At 40.0% G+C, this 16,914-nt stretch overlaps 1 pseudogene; it reads right to left on the bottom strand.

Moving 5' to 3' along the window:
- Window positions 1-282: 282 nt before the first annotated feature.
- On the bottom strand, window positions 283-984 carry LOC149260877 (pyrophosphate-energized vacuolar membrane proton pump 1 pseudogene; annotated as a pseudogene).
- Window positions 985-16,914: the final 15,930 nt, after the last annotated feature.

Below are 16,914 nucleotides of genomic sequence, written 5' to 3'. Positions count from 1 at the left end.
TATCCTTTGGCTTCCCGCTTTTCAAACTTTCCTGTAGAAACTGTTCGCTGGCTTCCTATAGAAACAGTCTCTGTCTTCCTGTAGAAACAGTCTGCTAGCTTCCTGTAGAAACAGTCTGCTAGCTTCCTGTAGAAACAGTCTGCTAGCTTCAATGAACTGCCCGAGAATAGATATTGCATGCCGAAGCTGGATGGGAATCACTGTTTTTCCATTGGTTAACCTTGATTCGCGTTTCTGTTCCTGACATGACAATACTTTCCGACTGCGGCAGCTTTCTTTGCTTCATAAAATGCTTACTGCAATAGCAAATATAATAACAGATTTGTATCCCACAGCCAACCCAAATATAACATTAGTTGCTGCTTCCAGTCCTGCATGAATCGGCAACATCTTGGACAGGGCTGTAAGCATTACTAGTGCAGTATTCAGTGACAAAACCAATAACAAGGCCAGACCACAAACCAATAGCACCACAGAAGAAAAGCTCCCAGTTCTTTACCCTTCTGGGCACCAAAATTGAAGATAGTGAAGGATGAAGGCAATGCAACTAGGCTTACAGCAACAATGCCAATAGTCATCACTACTATGGAGATAATACGTTGCTTTTTCAATGCAGGCTCAATTTCCTTCACAGCCTTGATCTCAAATATGTTAGTTGCAAACAGAGTTGTGATTAAGCAAGCAATGATACCCATTGAACTAATAAGCAAGGGATAACACATGGCAGTAAGATCATGAGAGTTTTCAAATGATGATATGGATGCAACAACCAGAGCTGCACAGGAAGATTCAGTCATAGGACCCAAATAGATCTGATCCCATACCAGCGATATCTCCAACATTGTCACCAACATTATCAGCAATGACAGCTGGGTTGCGTGGATCGTCTTCAGGAATGTTCCTCTCAACCTTGCCAACAAGATCAGCACCTACATCTGCTGCTTTGGTGCAAATACCACCACCTCCGCTGCCAAACAGAGCCATGGAAGAACCGCCAAGACCAAATTTGAAGATGTTGAAATAAGTTTTGCTAACCATTTCATATATTTTTCTTCAAGATGTTCTGCTAATTTTCGTTTATCTCCATCTTGAGACAAGACAAACAATAGTTCCACAGCATGAGCTCGCATTTCAGAGTACGTAACTTTGCAAAAAGGGAAGCAATACCTGAATTTGAATACACTTCGAGTGAATCACGTTGCAAGTGCAAGTTGACCAACAGCTGAGCACTCAGATTTCTGCGTGATTTTTGGAGTGAGGTGGCAGAGACATGTGTTGGCCATGCAAACGGTTATCTCCACTGCAGTGTTTAACTATGAACTGTAGTCCTCTGCCTGTAATCACTTACCATCAAGCACGCTGAAGTTTAACTGTTCACCACTGCCCGTTTTCAATTTTCTTCCTGAGTTGGCTGAGCACACGTGGCGTATCCACCCACCGAGCGCTGTTGAACTAGATGAGGGTGTCCAGTTGGCTGGCCACCGATTCTCTTAACCACAACCATCTCATTCGTTCATGCAATGCTTCGAATTACATTCATGCAACAGAGGAACAAGGTTAAGTCACGTACCTCGAAGTCAGTTGGCTGCCGTGAAGCTTTGCTGCATGCATGTGTTGATGTGGTTGCATGGTGGCTTGATTGATGATTCATGGCTGTTTTTTCTCTGTGTAGGTGTCCTCTGGACGGATCCAAGCTCCAGACAATCGTTTCCACGTTCAAATCTGCACATTCAAGCTGCTGTTGCTGCATCTTCCCCGAACCAGAACTTGTTTTCGACATTTCTCCCAAACGCCAAAGCGGATTGAGCTGAAACTTGGTGGGCATGTTCCTACCATCATGATTCATCTCCCATAGCAAATTCGTGATCAATGGATGCACGGATTTCGATAAAAATGGAAAATGGCTGAAGATTTCAGAGGTCGATTTCTCGGAAACCGTGCATCGGAATCGGCTGAAACTGCTTGGGTAGGCTACTATCATCCATGTGCATCTCCCCATGAAACACGTTTTGAAACGGATGCACGGTTATGGAGAAAATGCAAAAATGGCTGATGGTGATGGAGGCTGATTCCTTGGAAACCGGGCACCGGAATTGCATGAAACTGCTCAGGCATGTTGTCATCGACCTTGTACAATCGCCCATAAAACGGTTTGTCAAATGGATGCATGGTTTTCAAGTTATGGCAAAAACAAATTCTGCTCTATGTATTTTTGCTTCAAGGCTTTTTGCATGTGCTTGCATGGGATGACAAAATGAGTTTTGTTTGTGATGCAGGTATGGAGATGGTGGAGGGTGAGTTGGAAGACTGCATGAGGACCTCTGAACCCTTGAGGAAGCTAGCATGTTCGCCAAACCACTTTTTGAAATGTATGCCTAGTTTCCCACAATTTCTACAGGAAGTTCCTGTAGAAGCACAATGAGAAGCAAATGAAGTGGACAAATGATGGAGAAAGGCAAGGGATGGACACACAAGTGCTTGCAGGCCTGACCAATAGACTCCCACCATCAGATTCACTTTTGAAATTGGATTTGGCTCGTCCAAAGGTTCTACAGGATGTTTCCTGTAGAAATTCAGAGCTTTCCTGTAGAAGACACAGTTTTGAGGAAAGAAGCTTAATGACATGAAAAAATGATGGAAAAGGGGTGAGGAATGGAAACATGGATGTGGGTAGGCCTCATGGACATTTTCCAAGCCTTCAAGTCCTCCTCGGAGATCAATTTGGCTTTTTTGTAAGCTTCCTGTAGAAGATACGAAACTTCCTGTAGAAGGCACAAAAACTCCTTTGTCTTTGATTTGAGTGCTCCTCCTGTCATGAAACGTCCCTCTTGCAACCTGCAATGTCACTGCTGCAACATGAAATGGAGATTAGCTTTATTTTTCTTTTTCTTTTTTCTCTTTTTTTTTGAAAAACAACTAGGGCGCCTCATGGAGGTTTTCACCCTAATTGCCTGCCTTGGGCGCCTCCAAGGGAGCTTTTCACCCAAAGATCTTTTTCTCTTTCCTCTTTTTTTTCAACCCATTGACCGCCTCATGGAGGTTTTCAATCAATGAGCCAACCTAAGGCGCCTCCGAGGAGGTTTTCACCTTAGATTTCTATTTCCTTTTTTTTTTTTTTTTTTTTTTTTTTTTTTTTTTTTTTTTTTTTTTTTTTTTCTTTTTTCTACCCTACCCTACTTGAAAAACAAAATCATTCTCAAGTATAAGAATACTTCCAATGGAGCCATGTGCACATCGATATTAGAGAAAAAACGATGTGAAGGCTCAAAATGCATGCTTTGACAACGATCCAGATTTCGGAGACAAGATGATCTGACTTTGAATGGATCAAACATAGATGAGGAAGAGAGTACTGCTGCAACTTAGTGACTGTTTGGAACCATGTCTCAATATAGCTTTGATATCCTTGGTCCCTTTGCTGATCTGGATCATTCTTCATGTCACTTTCTATCATGACTTTCTCATCTTCCTCCTTTTGCTGATCTTTCTCTTGAATACATGGAAGATTTGATGGTAACCATGAGGGAACTTTCTCCATCTATGATTCTGATCTCTTCTCTTCATCAAGTGCAGCCCATGGTTCTTTGATCTTTTCTTTTGGATCTTCTTTTGCCTTTGGTCCTTCAATGCTTTCAAGATGATCTCTTTTTTGCAACACTCTTCCTGAGCTTTGGTGAAGATCATTGGGCTCAAGAGGAGTTGTTTGGATATGTTGTGCCTCAGATTTGCAATGGGGTTGAGCTACTCCATTGCATGGCTTTGGAAATGGTACGGGTAGATGAGTGGAGGTGTGAAATTGAGATGGAGAGGGATGGCATTGTGGTTGGGTAGGCATTTGGGGTTGCCTTGGTGGAGGAGGAGGCGATGGTTGTGGATGAGCAGGTGGTGGAGGAAAATGAGCGGGATGAGAGTTGTACTGGGGCCTCCACTCCTGATAAGGTGCATTCCACTGAGGCTGTGGCTGAGCATAAGAGTGAAATGAATGAGCAACTGGTTGGGCATAATATGGATCTGTGAAGGAACAAGGAGAATATGACCAAGGAGGAGGTGTAGACCAGGAAGGATGAGCAGGGGGATCCCAAGAAGGCATGAAAGTGGCTTGGTAAGGGTCATAATAGGTCTCGGGTATCCCTTGCAGTTCCTGCTGGTAAGATCTAGGTCCATGTGGCCAACTTTGGTTCATATAATAGAGTGATTCAGTGGCTCCCTTGGCTCTTTGATATGCAGCTTTGATTCTGGGCAAGGAAGGGCACTGATCTGTAGGATGGTATCCTTCACATACAAAACACACTTCTAGGGAGTGCATTGGACATTCGTTCCTAGGATGCTTTTTAAGACACCCAGGACAAAAAATGACCAAAGCCCTCTTGGCTTCTTCTTGCTTCTTTTGGATCCGCAAGGTATCCAGTTGCATGGCAAGAAACTGCCTCATATCACTCTTGAAATCCTTGATCTGATTTTCAAATTCATCTTTGGACAAGATGTTGCTCCCAATATCTCTACTTGTAGCCATTTGCTTCAGAGGAATGTTTCTTCTTCTTCTCCCCTAGAGGTTCTTCAGATATGTCTTGATGTCCACCCAGGGGTTCTTTCATCACAGCCATCGAAGAAGAACGTTGGCTGTGTGAAGCAGTGGGGGGTGTTGTGCAATCATTTTTCTAACTTATCTCTACTCCTACAAAGCATGAAATAGATTGAACTGCAACTACCTATCTTGCGAAATTGAAATGAAAGCAGGAAAGGACTAATCTATTTTGCTCAAATGAAATTGCAAGAATGAAATGCTAGTCTACGCTTGCGGAATTGAAATGCTAATCTACGCTTGCAGAATTGAAATGCGGAATTGAAAGGCTATTCTAGGAAAGCAGGAAATGCTAATCTAGGAAAGCAAGAAAGGCTAATCTACTTTTGCATAAATGAAATTGCATAATGGAAATGAAGTAAACTACTGAGCAGAAGTAAGAGTATGGAAGTAGAAGAAAAGCAACAATTACTAATACTCTGACGCTTCCCCGGCAACGGCGCCAAAAAGATGGTGAGCTCCAGTATTGTAGCAATAATGCTACAACTCCTGGGGCTTCCTGTCTCTTAATTTTATCAACCCGGTAGTTCGTACAAACTTGGAAGCGACGGTGCTATATGCACAAGTACTAGCTCTTGTCGCAGCTGTCACTTGGTCAGCTAGCACAAGTCCGCTAGGGCTCAAGCCAACTTCTATAGGCTCTCAGAAGAAGCTTGCTGAATGATGGATGAAAGCTAGCTCAAAGAAAACTAATCTACTTGGCGAAAATGAACTGAAAGCAAATCAAAGCATAGAAACCCTAGGAAACCCTAATTTGACTAGTCTAACCTCTATGATGCAAAAATGTAAATGAAACTTCTACCAATGATGCCATTACCTCTAGTAAGTGCAAATGCATGAATCTAAGCTACTTGCATCTGAAAAGACATGTTTTTGTATTTTTTTCTTAAGTGAATGGAGTGATTGTGATTTTGTTCTTATTAGGGTTTGGTTGTGCAGAGGTGGTGCAAGGAGGAAGGAAAGCTTGGGAAAGGTTGGGGAGGCTAGGAGAGGGTCTAAGGGATACCTGACATTCTCTCTGAGAGTTTCACAAAGTTTGGATGACATGCAACCGTGTTTATGAACTTCTACAGGAAGTCTGCAGGGGTTTCTACAGGAAAGTCCTGTAAGTCTTCTACAGGATGTTCTGTAATTCTTCTACAGGATGTTTACGAATTGGATTTTTGAGGATGGATCGTTGAGGGAAGATGCATGGATGTTTATGGAGGTAGGATGGGGGTCTGAAGTGACCCAGGAACTGATGGATGGAGTGGTGAGATGATGTGGAAAGCTGACTTGGCTTGAAGGTAGTTGAGACAAGAATGGGGAAGAAGGTAAGGTTACTTGGCAAAAGAGAAGATGGGAGATGAGGAAACAGACTTGGTGATGGAGAAGATGATCTGGACTAGGCTTAGATGAACGAGGAGGTGATGAAGGTACCCTGCATAGTGTTTACAACTGAACCAACAAAGACATCCAAGAAAACGAAGATCTAGTTATAAAACCTATGACCTAGTTACTTCACTCTAATCTGACCTAACAGCAAAGGAAATGAACAGAAGTTTATTTGCAGTGAAACCATGTGAAACAACTATGAAACTATGTGATTATAAACCTAAACATGCATCCAAACCGATATCAAGTTCTGCAAATGAGATTCAAACACTAATGATTGCATGGGGAAGCAAAGAAAGTGTTTTTGTTGGCAGCAAAGTCACATTGGTCCCAGCTCATAATTCCACAAAGGGGGAGGTGAGATGCAAGTTGTTTGGCAGCCTTTTTCTGAAGATATTTCCTGTGATTAACCTATCAAGCAAAACTGAACATTAAAAACCTTTTCTAATCATCAAAAGCGACCTAAACAACAACACAACATTTAAATCTATATAACAGTTTTTATTATGAGAATGCAGCAAAGACACATAAATATAAACAAGGGCGGTACTGGGTGCTTGAGATGGGCCCAACCCCAAGAACTACAGCCTCCCAAGAGAGATTTAGAGCTGGTGCAAAGCTGGATCCATCTTTATTAATCAAGAAATGAAAAGTACATCAAAACTGTCCATAAGGAGAGCTTGAGAATGAGCTGAAAGCAAAGCTAATCCATGGCCTAAAAATCGAACTACAAGCTAGCTAACTAATGGCTAAAACAAAATGACTAACTAGCTACGAAAATGACTCCCAAATAGCTAACCAAAATGAGGCCCCAAGCCTTCTTATTTATACAATTTGAGGACCCAATAGTCCTCCTAAAAGTTAGGGACTTGGCTGCCCAAGACTTGTAGTTAACAGCAGTCCAACTTGACTTGCTTGGCTGCCCTTGAGCTCATTGATTTGGTGGCCTTTGAAATCCGAGCTGATGGTGGAGAATTCGAGGTAAGGGTTCATAAATGAGGGGGACACCTTCCTACAAATCCTCTAGCTTGTTCTCCCACGAATTTGGCTGCCAAGTGCTCATTAAGACCTTCAATTTTGTCTCCAAGTTGACCAACAAGGCTACACAAAGCACCCATTAGACTCGTTGGCATAATGACTAACCAAATTCACTCTATTAACATAAAAATAATCAAAACATGCAATAAACAAATGATAATGGTGGACTAAGTCAAATTAGGAGGTTGAATGAGCCAAGAACCCAAAGTTCCATGATTGATAACACCTCTGCAATAAAGTTGGCCAAGAACCCAAAGTTCCATGATCGCACTAAGCACATCAATACTAAATATCATCTGATCCGACATCATGTTGAGGCCAAAACAATCCATCTCCGTCATTGTTCCACAAACGAGCAAATTGCAGACATATTCACCAAAGCGCTTGGAAGAGAAAAGCTTGAAAGATTCAGAACGATGCTTGGACTCACCAACATCCCTTCAGATTAAGGGGGGGAATGTTGACACCTAATCCTCAACGGATGGGTGAATTGGAACGCGAGCAGTCATCAAGAAGATGAACTGATCTGTCCCATTTATGTATATAAATGATAGTTAGCTAATGAATTAAAGCAATCAGTTTTTTCTCTGCCATTATAGAGTTACCCTGGCCTCACATTCTCCTATACAACATTAAGTTTGTGAAATTTATAGGGAATTTCAAAACACACTGGTTAGGCCCATATGTTATTAAGTATAATACTAATGGAGGCGCAGTGTAGTTAGCGAAGCTAAATGGAGAATTAATTTAGGGAAAAGTAAATGGTATGCAGTTGAAAGTAGGCATTGAACTATAAACTATTTTGTAGAAAGAGCTTCAACGAAGAAAGTACTTTGCTATAGTCAGGAATATGTCGAAGTTCACAGGAAGTCACGACATAAGACAAAGGTTTGCTATAATAGGGACCATGTTGAAGTTCATGGGAAAACTAGAAATATGACCGTTAAAAGGGAAAAGACGCGAGTAAAGTTGCATTTAAGACAACAGATTAGCAAAATTTAAGGATAGATACACATTTCATGACGAAATCTGAATAGGAAAAAATCAAATCTAATGATGAGGTTCAAAGGCTGGAATTTTTATAAAACGCTGACTCCCACTCAAATTAAGAACTTTTCTAAATCGAGAGCTTGAGTGATTAATAGTGCGAAGAAGTTATAGGAGACTTCACTATGTATGTCATTTGAGCAATCTTGGGTGGGGATATTGTAGAATTTATCATGATTAGGGATTATCTGGAGGAATGGAAGCTGTAGATATGTCTGCACCAACAATTGAAACACCCACAATAGTATCACCCACAGCAACAATAATTTTGCCACAAAAACAATAGACATCACAAAGGCAAAAGCAAACCAAGCAAGAAAGAACCAAGAAAAAGCAGGACAAGAAGCCTGCCAAACCTGAGTAGCTCAATATTGAAGAAGTGGAGGAAATACAAGCATAGGAAGGTGGAAAAATGCTCATCTCGCCTCTTCCCCCATACATCCCACTGAGGAAACCAAATTCCAAACCAATAAAGGATTCCAAAGATGTGAATTATGGGACATTCACATCACTATTTCAGGAAGTTGTGCCATTTTCAGAGAGATTTTAGGGAAAATCTTACAACTCAAATTTACAGACTATGATTTTCATGAAGGGAAGAAGTACCCTCATTTCACACCAAACAGGTACTTACAGTAGGTTCACTACCCATATAGCGGAGTGACGAGATTAGAGCCACAACAGTGGGCAAATGGGTTGCCACAGTCAGGACTGATCAATATGTTGAATGTGCCACTCTTCGGGAGAAGTTCAGAAAACACAACATGTTTGTGCCAATTATTGGTATTGATATATGATCGACACCTATGGATGGTGAATAATATCCCCATAGACCAAATGCTAATATGGAGGATAATTAGGTTACCTTACCAAGGGTGGAAACTTGTAGAGGAGTTCACAGGAAAGGATCATGACCACACTATGGCGGAGAACATGAAGAAGAAGTATGGTTTGGTCAAAGGAAATAGGGGCAATGACATAAAATCAATTAGCAACCAAGTCGTCTGCTTCACTGCATATATTTTGGCCAGAAAAATAATTAGGAAGTGTCGTGCAAACGAAGTTCCTATGTCGGTAGTTTGTTTAGCCGCATAGTGTGAAAATGGAGTCGAGTATAACTGGGATGGATATTTATGAAAGGAATTCCTGGATGAATGTCGCGAGGTCCAAGAGAAAGGTACATATTTCCATTACGCCTGGTTAATCTTGATCATTGCTATGTTGGCATGGACCAGAGAATATTCAGTTTCCTCTGATAGAAGCATATTTAGGTGAGGCTGCGAGGTATGCTTCATTGTGGCATACCACTCAACCATCACGAGCACATGACAATAGGATATTTTTTTATATTATATAAAATGGATCTACACATCTTAGTAAACCAACATCCACTCCTTTTGTTGAGTTTTCACAAACAGTACAGCCTTGTGGTGAGGTTCAAGGTAGATTTTCATAAATTTTACATACAAGCCCACAGAGATATGAAGAAGGAATGACATGCGTTGCCATATATGATCAAATAAGATGATTTGGTAGAAGTAATACAAACATGGCCTGTAGAATGGATGACTCCACTAGAGGAAGCAGGAGACAGTGCAACAGAAGAAGAAGAGCTGGACACTTTGTACCATGGCGAAGGTAATGGAAAGGACAAGGAGAAGGAAGTAGAGGAAAAGGAAGAGGAAGAAAAACACCACAAAGAAGAACACCGTGAGGGGGATCCTTAAGGAGGTGATGATATGACTAGGGATAAAGAAAAGGAAGAGACATAGAAAACTACAATACAAAAAAGAAATATCGAAGGTGAAGCTATCATTAAGAGTAAAAAAGAAACATAAGGCAGATAAATTAAAACAAATTACACCAATGGTTCTCACTGAAGGTGACCTAGATCAAATCAGAGACAAGGTTCTGGAGATAACAGTGGAATCCTGGAATAGGATGGAAGACCATTATAGCAAGCTTATCGCAAGTGTGTAGCATGGTATTCCAGAGTTGAATATTTGGGTGCAAACATCCATACCACCAACGCAGATAGGCCAAGGACTCCACCAAGAAAGACTGATAGAAACTACATTCAGGATGAGGATAATGTAGATACCTGTTGGAGCTCTACAGTTCGACTCTACCAAAGTCAAGCAATAGGTGAAAGGTTGGGACCATTTCAATATGAACATGGCATCACTTCCCACTCCAATCCTACATGAATTGCATCAAGGTATAAGAAATGAGCTCAAAGAGCATGAACATCGCACCTCACACTTAAACATTCAGATAGAACAATAGAACATTTCACTCAAGAAATAGTTCAACCATACCATCAAGGACAAGGAACAGGCAGAGTTATAGCAGCAGAGACCGAAGGAGGTGGTCAAAACCACTTGAAAGTAAATTTGGAACATGGATGTATACAACAATGAATCATAACAAGACAAAGTCGCGAAGCTCAGCTTTGCAGACAAGGAGAAGAAGGATAAAATTTTCGCAGTGTAATTTAAGTATGAGATACAAATGAAGTTGTAGCCAGCCACGCCACCAAAGTGTGTGAACAGAGGGAGATTAACTTAAAGAGTGGGATGGCCAACATCTTCACAACATTGGAAGACTGTGAAAAATCGATGGATGAAAGCATGCAAATTTGTACTTCACTGCAAGAAGAAAATTGAAGAGTTGAAGAAGGAGGAGAAAAATTTGATAGAAAGGACTCAGCCTTGGCAGGATGAGGCCCTCCATCTATCATAGGAAGTGGATGAGAAGCTTCAACAATTTCGACAAAGGGAGGAAAAATTGGCAAATAATGTTGTAGAATATGTCATAGAAGCACTATTAGAAAAGTGTGCAGTGAGGAAAAGTAGATGGCAGAGATTCTGCAACAATTCAATAAGTCACATGTGAGTGTTGGGGGCCTATTGGGTGCAACCCAACTTGGCCAGATTTTGGGCAAGGATTCATAATTTTCTGGACCACGCAGTACAAAGAATTTCAGGGAGTGTGAAGTGCACTATGAAACAGAGCAGTGAAGCACAACAAATACCATGTAGCAAACTCATTGCGCAGTATATGGGCTTCACAGTGAAGCCCCTTACTTTTTGTAAAATCATATAATATTGTAAAATTTGAATGGTTTTGGACCATAATCCCTTGTATTTTGGAAACCATGGTATTGGGTCCATGGTAATGTAGCGATGTAATCCCTCAATGTAATAGTATATATAGGGATGAATAATAAAGGAGGAAGGCATATATCTATGTTTTGGATCCAGTTCTGTGTTTATGGTTGTATCTTTGTGATCTGTACTTCGGAGAAAGGGAAGAGGCTCCACAACTGAGTGCGTTGAAGCCTAGGTTTGTAGCTTAGTGCATAGACAGTCTACAACTTAGTACGCAAAAAACGCGAAACTATGTGCACATGGAAAGAATTATTTGTTGTACTGAATTATGTATTATAAGAAACAATTCTTATGGACGTAGTCCCACATTGGGATGAACCACGATAAAATCTATTTCTTCATGTGTTTTTCTTATTATATGCACTTTATTTTAGTATTTTGAAGTTTATGTATGTTTATGATATCTTTAAGTGATGAATATAATTCTTCGAAGTAATGTTTAAGTGTGAATTAGTTCATGAATGTGAAGTAATTTATAAGTGTTAAAGCATAATAAAATACAAAATTTCCACATCGCAGTATCCCTCAAGGTTGTAGAAACTTGGTTCTTCAACCTCCCATAGTCACTTCGAGTGAGATTGCGACTTGTTTCCATGTCATTTCCAAAAAGGCCAGTGATTAATGGTTTTGTTGGTGCGTAGTGAAATCTGAACCTGGCTTAGCCCAACCTAAACCAACACCTATTTAATTCTTTTAATGATTATGATGCTTGTACAATTTGTCACTAGTTATAGGAAGATGATTTGTCACATTCAGCATGCGAGAAAGTTGGTTCCTGTAACAAACCTAGTTAAAAATCCATCTAAAAAACTTAATAAGGAAAAATAATAACTAAGGTCATGGGACACGTATTCCAAACAGAATGTTGGGCAAAAGATCCTAGTGGGTGTTCATTTGGTTTATTATGGCTAAGGGAAATTGGTAAAGGCAATGGAAAAGGATTTGAAAAGGCATGTGGCATTTACTTGAATTATATTTATAAAAATAAAGGAAATTAGGAGAAAAGGAAGGTGAAAGGTCATGGGTTTCATGTGAGGAGGAAATTGAATGAAAAATAATGGAAAATGAAGAAAATAGAGGCATCATTGATAAAAGGGCTTATGATGATTAGTTCATAGACTTTTGTCAGTTTAGTTTTGGATCTCTCTCTCATACTCTCAGACACTTATATTATTCTTGGAGCACTCTAGCATTGCAGGAAGGAAGGAAAAGGAAGGACAAGAAAACAAAAGGGAAGAAAAGATCAGCGAAGGAGTTGGATCAAGCGACTACTACAAGATTACCTGTAGGAATCAAGTTGCCTATATGATTTCCTTTCTAGTTTTGGCATGCATGGTACATGCATGTGTGTTTTTGGTCCTCTTACTATCATTGGCATTGGTTTGTTTAGATGTGACTGTGGTTTTCAGCCTCTCCTTGTCATTTTTGGATTGTCATGCTGTGATGGGGTTCTCTTTTTTTGGTTGAGCTAAATTTCTGAATGGTTTTCGAAACTATGTGGGTTGGTCTTAGGGGAGAAACACAAGGCCTTTGAATCCATCGACCGATGAACGTGGGATTGTGATAAAGCCACATTCTGCATGCCCTTGTTAGGCCTAGGAATCCTCTACCGGTGAATGGCAAGATATATGGTAAATCTTAGAGGGTGGAGCCTCGTTGGGCCTAGGAATCCTCAACCAGTGAATGGAGGGATATGTGGTAAAGCATAGAGGTGGAGACAGACAAATTCCTCACGGTTTAGGTGGAGAGATCTGGAGGCATCCATTCTTATATAGGCCTAGTGATCCCTAGATAGTGGGATAGCGGTAGAGCCTGGTAGTGTATGTTTCTTTTTTGGGTCTAGGAATCCCTTGGCGGGATTACAGTAAAGCCTAGTAGTATATATGAGGGTTTTGGGCCTAGGAATCCCTTGGTGGGATATACGGTAAAGCCTGAGGAATCCCTTATTGGTTTTGTTGTAATTTCCACATTCATGCTTGGAATATGGAATGGGGGTGATTGGCTGAAAGAAATATTTGGTTCAGCCCAATATATGGTCGGGTGGTACATGGAAGTCTCTGAATTGGTTGGATTTTGCATATGTTAATAAGAGATCTTTTCCTCTTGATTTCTATGTGTAAATGTACTTGTTATTGTGTGGCTTTAATGGTTGTTCTATCATTGTTATTTTGTTCGTTATATGATGGTTATAAGCATGGTTTCATGACATATTTTAGTTATGGCTCCATTGAATGCATGACCTAATAGATGTTATTGCAATTATTATGAGAAGACACTAGACCTTCTTGGTTACTTTCAAATAAGTATTAGACTCTTATGTTCGGATATGCATTTATAGCCTATAGACTACAGGTTCATAATGTGTTCGATGAAATGTCTATCATGGTTAGGATTGGTTAGGTGAAGTCCTTGATCAAGATTTGTACTAGAGGCTTTGTCTTGGTGTCATTTGATGTATTGGAAAGTCTCATCAAGTTCTTGGCATTGGTCTCAAGACTAACCCTGAAAAAGTGGCTTAAATCTCATAGTCTCTAGCATAGCACTGACTGAAAAAGACTAGAGTGTCTCCCTTTTAGGCTTGTGAGAGCGATTAGAGGGTTTCAGTCACATGGAGACCTTGTCATGGGAGAGACTGGGGGTTTATTTGGCTGATATGTTAGGTTAACTCAAGGGTTGGGCACCTGAAGTGGTGGATTAGTTCCTAGTGCTCCTATTGCACTTGAGGGAGATATGGAAAGTGTTTGTTAGTCAATTCCACTTCCTTAACTACAATTAGGGAGTTGAATCATATCATTGTAACTCTTCATCACATGTTTACCCCACTGGACTGGTTAGCTTAGGTAAATGTGGGAGGATGGTGTTACAGAGTGGTATCAGAGCATGGTTCAACACTTGGACTAGATGGGCAGAATGTGTTTTTCATGCATACATGTTAGTTGAAAATGTGTTCTTTATGCTTGTGGTTTATGTGCTTGTTGTGTATGCATGGCAGTGATCATTGTTACATTTATGTTGTCATGCAAAAGTTGATGATGTTGTTGTTTGGATGTGTTTGTCATGCATAAATGTCAGTTATATATGTGTTTGTTATGCATGCAAGTTTCTATATGTTTTTATGCATGTAATTTTATGGTTATGGTTATGGTTATGGTTATGCATGCATAGTAGGTCAAAGATGAATTTTGAGAGTCATTGTTGCAGCTTATGTCATCATGATTTGATGTGTTGGTTGAGATAGAGAAGGATATGAAGACCATTAGAGTGAGGTTATGACACTAGACTTTAGGGTAAGAGCATATCATCATACATTATTATATGTTTGGCATGCAGATATGTTAGTTACTAGATTGTTATATGCATTAGGGTTATATACATGTTTGTCATTCTATTGTTGTTTTGGTTAAATGCATGATAGATGCTAGTTGATCAGTGTAGTCATATGCACATGTCTCAGATAGTCATGAATAATAGTAACCTATTATTGTATGCATTGTGGTCATATGCGTGATGATTATGGTCATTGCAACTGAGCTTTTGATGTTAGTATGTTTTCTACTAATTTGGATTGACCTATGTAAATGATTATGTTTATGACATTTAGGTATGAGTTCATATGTTGTGATATTATGTCATACGAGGTGAGTATCATGTGGTTATGAATTGATATTGTGTGATTATATTATGTCTATGTTATGGAAAAGCTATGTTGAGGGATACATCATCGGAATGAAAGTGATGTTCTTTGCAGCATGCCGGGACAAGCATGGATAAGAAACTAGAAGCAAGGTCATTTGGTAAGGATAGTATGGTCTTAGGATGTGCAATACTAGTGTTGCGTACATGTAGCATATCTAGTATTGTGTACATATGATGTGTGCCTATTGTATATATGGTGTTGTGTGTATATTGCATATGTAGCGTTGGCTATAGATTGTGTTATCTACATGTTAGATATGCACTGACATGTACATATCGTACTGTGCACATGTTGGATATTTTTGTTGTGTGCATATGGTGTTGTGCGCATGTTAAATATGCGGTGTTGTGTACATATGGTACTATTTACATGTTGTATATGAAATGTTATGTTCATATGGTGTTGTGTGCATGTAGGATATGTGGTGCTATGTGCATACGGTGTTGTGTGCATGATTGTACATCTGGTGTTGTGTGTATGTGGTGTTTTGTACATGTTGTACATCTGGAGTTGTGTGCAGGTGGTGTTGTGTAAATGTCACGCATGTGGTGTTGTGTACATGTGGTATCATGTATATGTCATGCATGTGGTGCTTTTTACATGTGGTGATGTGTAAATTTTTTACAGGTGGTGTGGTGTACATGTTATGAAGTTAGTGTCATGTACATGTTGTGCAGGTGGTGCCATGTACATGTGATGATGTGTACACATTGTGCAGGTGGTGTTTTGTATAGGTGCTGCTGTGTACATGTTGTACATGTGGTATTGGCTTAAATGTGGTATTTTGTGTATCTTGTACATACTATGTTGTGTACATGTGGTAATACGTATGTGCATTATGTATTTGTGGCATTGCGACAAGTGTATTCATTGTGTTGTATTTTGTGTATGTATATGTCTTGTGTTGCATGTAACAACCCTGGTGAAAATTTCATGTAATAAAAGTTAATAAAGACAAAATAAGACCATGGTTAAAGGACACTTATTCCAAAGATATCCTAGTGGACATCACTAGATGTGTGTTTTGGCTAAGGAAAATTGGAAAATGCTAAGGAAAAAGAATTAAAAGGAAAAAAGGCATTTTGGGCACATTTATTAATGAAAATAAAGGAAAATAGGAGAAAAGGAAGGTAAAATGTCACAGGTTGCATGTGAGGAGAAAATTGAAGGAGAATAATGGAAAATGAAGAAAATAGAGGCCTCATTAATAAAAAGTCTTCTCGGGATCAATTGGTAACCTTTTGTCAGTTCAAGTTTCGAGCTTTCTCATTGTTCTCTCTCTCTTTCTCACTCTTGGTCACTTAGAGTTTTCTTGGAGCACTCTAGGCTTGGATTAAGGAAGGAAATTCAAGTAAAGGGAAAGGAAGGAAAGCAAGGATCAAGGAAAGGAAAGCAGGATCAAGCAGATTCTATTGGGTGTGGAGCCTGATTATCTTCTATATTCAAAGGTATGGCCACATTGGACCCCGATTCGAAATTGGGTGGCAATGCCGCCTGTAAAATATTTGCTACAAGGGGGGTCCAGGGGGGGCGGCTGCGACCTTTAGGGAGCCCCCCCTGGTGGGTGGTTTCGGGGGTAGCGCCCCCGAACCTAAGAATAGATGTAAAATTGCCTTGTAAAAGTACAGTAATTTCTAGTCAATCTAGGCTGTTCATTAGGCGGAGATCTGACGGTAGAAGTTATGTTTAATTTAGGTTTTTTGCCCTATAAGGAAACCCCTCACTATATATGAGGGAATTGTATTGCATCTATGTAGATTTGTATTCTGAGTGAGAAAGAGAGAGGAGATTGCAAGCGAAGAGGGTGTTGCAGCAGATCGGTTGTAGGTTGTATCTCTTCAGTTTGCTGGATAATATAAAAGGAAGGACTGGTAGTTTCTCCGTGGACGTAGCCCAAACTCGGTGGACCACGTATATCTATGTCTCTCTTGTTTTATGCATTTTCTGTGTTTATATTTCTGCAATATTTTATCTGTTCCATTGCTCCGTAATATAATTTTCTAACA

This window comes from Pinus tabuliformis, chromosome 6 (assembly GCF_031772625.1).
Source record: "Pinus tabuliformis cultivar Carrire ecotype Pingquan chromosome 6, CPIR1, whole genome shotgun sequence".
NCBI classification, from domain to species: domain Eukaryota; kingdom Viridiplantae; phylum Streptophyta; class Pinopsida; order Pinales; family Pinaceae; genus Pinus; species Pinus tabuliformis.
Note: the sequence above shows the minus strand (reverse complement) of the source record. Positions and strands in the feature narration are given on the sequence as shown.